Source organism: Sinocyclocheilus grahami, unplaced genomic scaffold (assembly GCF_001515645.1).
Source record: "Sinocyclocheilus grahami isolate Dianchi unplaced genomic scaffold, SAMN03320097.WGS_v1.1 scaffold21.1, whole genome shotgun sequence".
NCBI classification, from domain to species: Eukaryota; Metazoa; Chordata; class Actinopteri; order Cypriniformes; family Cyprinidae; genus Sinocyclocheilus; species Sinocyclocheilus grahami.
In genome coordinates this window covers 3,205,689-3,210,886 of record NW_015505200.1, presented here as the reverse complement: position 1 = coordinate 3,210,886, position 5,198 = coordinate 3,205,689, and the positions used below count along the sequence as shown (strand labels likewise).

General features: G+C 38.3%; 1 protein-coding gene across 1 annotated transcript in view; it reads left to right on the top strand.

Moving 5' to 3' along the window:
• Positions 1-1,240: 1,240 nt before the first annotated feature.
• LOC107558314 (BMP/retinoic acid-inducible neural-specific protein 3-like) overlaps positions 1,241-5,198 on the top strand; it is a 45,006-nt gene continuing 41,048 nt past the window's right edge. Inside the window, exon 1 of the mRNA XM_016241970.1 lies at positions 1,241-1,932. The gene's annotated coding sequence lies outside the window, so the exon portion shown is untranslated. The remainder of the gene's footprint in view (positions 1,933-5,198) is intronic.

Sequence of the window (5,198 nt, the reverse complement as noted above, 5' to 3'; positions counted from 1 at the left end):
TGAGCGGATCCAACTAGATTTAGTCACAAGCTCTTTTTTATACCTTTCATTAGCTAAATATTTGTAAAGCAGACAGACAGATGTAAAGGGTGACCAATATCATTGATTTATTGAAGGAAAAAAAAAACCACCATCACCAAAAAAAGGGCACTTCGAAGTGTAAGGGCAAAAAGGGCATGTGCTCTGCACAGGTTGAGCCCTACCTGTGCACGTGCCTGGTGTGAAACATGCTCATGCTATGCTAAATTTTAGGCACGCATCGATTTATAATGTAAAATAAATAAGTAAATACATAAATGCTATAATATATATATATATATATATATATATATATATATATATATATATATATATATATATATATATATAATAATCTGACATTATACATCACAATGTAAACTTACTGTATACATATATGACAAAAAGTGAGATTCTCATAATACTGACTTTATCTCAAAGTATGACTATACTGTATGTACTGTAAAAATTTGACCTTTTATCTCACAATTATAATTATTATTATTTTAACTCTAGGGCAGAAATAGGCTTCCATTCAAATGCATGGCTTTTGTTCTTTGGAGAAAAAAAAGGTCCATTAATGCACCACAAAACTCTGCTTTTGTAGGGAATAGTATACATTTCTATGTCTCCACATCCCAAGTTTTACATCTAGCTTTGGAAAAGCCCTTCAACTGTTACTGTGCGAGATAAAATAATATTTCCCATAGAAAATTATGTCATCCCTTCTTCAATTGCACTGACTTCAAACTGTTTCCACATCACAGAATGAAATGTACAAGTTTTAGCATTTTCTTCAGTATTCCCAAGATAGCTGGCACTAACAGGGCACTAGGCTGACAAGAACTGACTTTTGGCTTTATTGTATGAAGAACAAGATACATCTCCCTTATGATACTGGAGACTTTGGCAGTATGAATTTAGTTTGCCAGGAGTCACAACAAATTTGTAGCAGGCAAATTTGGCTAAAGCATTGGGAGAAAAGCATTTTCGCTTTCATTAGGCACCCTGTGCCTCCAGGGCTCACAGAGCCTGGTCTATCCTCCCTCCCCTCTAAAACACACTCTCTCTCGCTCATTCTCTCCCTTTCCCTCTCTTCTTCCCTGTCACATTGCTTCCTGCTGCGGCTCAGCCAATCAGAAAGAAAGGGGTGTGGCCTCTAGTCTCAGTTGGACAGAGCTTGTTGAAAAGAAAGAGATGCTTTCCTGAAAGACTTGGAGTAGCTCTCCTCTGCGCGAGGCTCACCGTTTTGGGGCTTGGCAGTGAGTGATGACTAAAGCACGGGAAGCTCAAGTCTAGCTCTAGCAATCTGGCACACACCCACTAAAAAACACAGAGAAAGAGAGAGAGAGACAGTGGATGTCACAAATGAACCGCGGCAGGTGCAGTTTTTCTACTTGGAAGAAGCTGAATAATGCAAATTAGTTGAAAGGAGAGACCAGCTTCGTATGGATTTATCTGTCTGATTGTAATCTGATGTGATCCTACTTGTTTTGGAAGATCACACATTGTTTAAGAGGATCCGAATTGCTTCTATCCTGCTTGGACAAAAATTTAATTTCTGGGACTTTGCATTCTAAAAGAACTGGTCTTAAAGTTTCTGCATACAGTTTTTAAATCTTCAATCAAGAAAAAAGAAACGAATGGCTATTTGAAACATTTTAACTGCATCCATAAAGGGTGCACTTAGCGCACTCTCTTCGGAGCATCAGTACTATGCCTGGATTACCCTTTTGACAGCCCTGTGAACCCGTGTGAAATCACCGCGGAGGAGCTACGGCAGGGGGCCGAGCGGGTGGGAGCTGCATTCCTCTACTTGAGACCGAACTGAGAATCCAACATCCTGACTGCCGCCACAAGCCGATCGGATACAAAACTATAGGGACAGGAGTGGAACCACCCTTCACGGTCTGGGTGAGTACTCTGTCACAGTTCACTGGACACTCAATCTATATTGGGTTAAACCACTTCACTGTGCTCATCTTGTAGTATCGGAATCATCTCCTGACTTAAATGTTACAGCTTTTATGGGGTCTTATATCGGTTGAGTTACTGGTTTTTCCCATCTGATTATGGATAGCTGCAGTGTCAGTCAACAATGTCAGCTTAACATAAGAAGCAGGTATTCCCAAAAAAAGGATACAGTTGGTTGGTCTCATTTAGATGTAAACATTAGTTCTATTTAACTTTGATCAAAGAATGTATGTATGCAGTTAATTCAAAGTATTTTGGAATGCCAATTGTATATGTGATGATGAGCTCAATATTGCCGTTTTGACTAGTGTAGACAGTTCTACAGGGCATTGCCTCTATCTCATTAAACTGGATTTAATTTCATCCCACAATGCTTTCTCGAACTAAATCTAGAGCTTGCCCCAAGAGTTTCCAGTTCCTTGCACAATGACAATAACCCAGAGGGGTGCTCTCAAAACAAGTAAGAAGTCCTTAACTCCCTTTGCAAACTTTCTCCTCACGTTGAAGCTTTTGAACATAATACAGAAAAAAAACATGAACAGCAACAGAGAGCTAAAACAAAACCGCCCCACAGCGGCAGTGACTCACGGGATGGCTTCCTCACAGTTTGGTTTGGATGTCTGCCTGGACTCCATAAGGAACCCGCAAAAGAACCCAATTCCTTGATTTCTTGGGCGTGTGGGTTCTGTATTTTACACTAGACCGAGGGGTTAAAGCTGGACTGCATTGTCTTACATGTGTACATTAATCCTCTTTTCTCACTCTGGCAGCGGCAGAGCAGAAGCATGCTGACATTTCCACTGTTGTAGGATAATATTTAATGCCCTTTCTGTCAAAATACAAAGCAGCTTGCTTTTTAATCTGTTGCAGAACTATTTAAACTGTCCATGGTCTCTCTCTCCCTTCACTCACTCTCGCTTTCTCAGCGTCTTAACCGTAGGTTTCAATACAAATTATTTTGGAAAAGCTGATTACTGGTGTGGTTTTGCTGTCTACACAACAAACCCACCAGGCCATCTTTCTGTGGGAAGAATAGCATTTTAATCCACATTATTCAGCAGTGCCAGAGATTGTATTGTACGCTTACACCTACCCGATAGTTAGCCATTGACTATTTCGTCACAACAAGCAATCAGAAAACAATGGGCCACCTCCATTCAACAAAAATTAAACTGTTTGGAGACAAGCATATAGGCTGACAGCACTTATGCAGCACTTTTCATGCTTAACGTTGCCTATAGAGGGAGCAATTCTCTTGTAACAAGCAACCTGCAACCACATCCAACAGAATCATAGTCAGAATGGCTAGACAGAATGCAAAAAGAGGAGATGACCACTCGATTATCAGTTTACAATATTGATTTGTTATTGGAGATGTCTATCCATTCGGTCTGACATCCAAACATGATCGATTTCCACTGATACTGTCAAGGGAGATTTTATCTATGTAAGGTGAGCAGAAGATGCTGACTATTTCTTCATCTGCGATATGCAGGCCTAAGTTATTGGGATGCAAGCCCATGACGTTTCCCCAGTGCACATTCTCTCCTGCTTACCAAGAAGCCCTCTGAGCTTTTTGAAGTGTTAAAGTGGAAGAAGAACACAAAACTCCATTTCCAGTCCCGGAGGGGACGCTGATGTGTGCTGTCTGTGTATATGTGCCGTCATTTGCTCTAAAAGAAATATCGATCTTCCCAAGCAATATTCACCATCTCAGAGGAAAAACGAATGTAAAGTGGATTCAAACTATACAGTGTATGTTCACTGAAATGGAAATATAAAAACATAACAGTAGTCAGAGAATTTATCACTAAGAAAAGGCACTTCACAAAGGCAGAAATGGATGTAAAGGTTATATTGTGAGCGTACATATACATATATATATATATATATACACATATATATATATATATATATATATACACACACACACAAAGGGTCTGAATACTTAGGACCATGTGATATTTCAGTTTTTCTTTTTTAATAAATCTGCAAAAATGTCAACAATTCTGTGTTTTTCTGTCAATATGGGGTGCTGTGTGTACATTAATGAGGAAAAAAGTTAACTTAAATGATTTTAGCAAATGGCTGCAATATAACAAAGAGTGAAAAATTTAAGGGGGTCTGAATACTTTCCGTACCCACTGTATATTTATATATATGTATATACACACACACACACACACACACACACACACACACACACACATATATATATAAGGTTTGCAGCAGACTAAAATTAAATCTTTCAGTTTATATGTAAAGCCACTTGCCATTTTTTCAGTATGTGCCAGCTTAATAATATGCTCCCTCTGCTTTTATCAAATAGATTTTTTTGTGCAAGCAACTCATTTTATCCAACTGCTGCTGAGAAAAATTTGAGAAAAATTAAGGCCTTAAGTTGACTGCACTCCCACACATATACATACATAAATAGTGATGGGCAAAATAGAGAACACTAAAGATTTATGTGAGTTGTACTGCAATTAGCAGATAATCATTTGGGAAATATTCTGGCTTTAAAAAAATTTAAATTCATACAAGTGCATAATGAAAATGAATTCTGATGTCTGGTTATCTTGCTCATCACTTCTGTTGCTATCAACTCTGAAAGTGTCATTTGCTTGGCTCATTAGCATGCATAATTACATGCAAAATTCTAAATAACCAAGAAATGACTTCTATAGCCTGAGCTCCTTTGAACTTACTTGTGTGTGTCATGTAGACACGGTGCAGAACTGTGGGGGGGGGGGGGGGGGCCACTGTATGTCTAACAGTAATTTGTATATATTGTAAATCCATCTATCTGCACATTCCAGTTTATACTTTTCTTCTTTTTTAATTTATACCTTAATTTTTCATTTTTGTAACAGAGTGGTCATAAATAAGGATTTCACTGCATGTCATTCTATGTGTGGTTATGTATGTGACAAATAAAATTTGAATTTAAAAGTAATATGAGAAAATCTTCCTGGAAAGAACCATACAGAAATAAACAAACAAACAAATAAAACAAAATGAATTACTCTCGTTTGCTTTTCTTAAATCAGGATCTAAAAAGGTACTGTTGGAAAGGAGGTTATATCTGGTTTCATTTAAGGTCAAACTCTGACTTGGACCACTCATAGTTTAGTTGTGACTGCAGTGGAGTCATTCAGGTTCCTGGGCACCACAATCGCTCAGGACCTGAAGTGGGACACTCACAT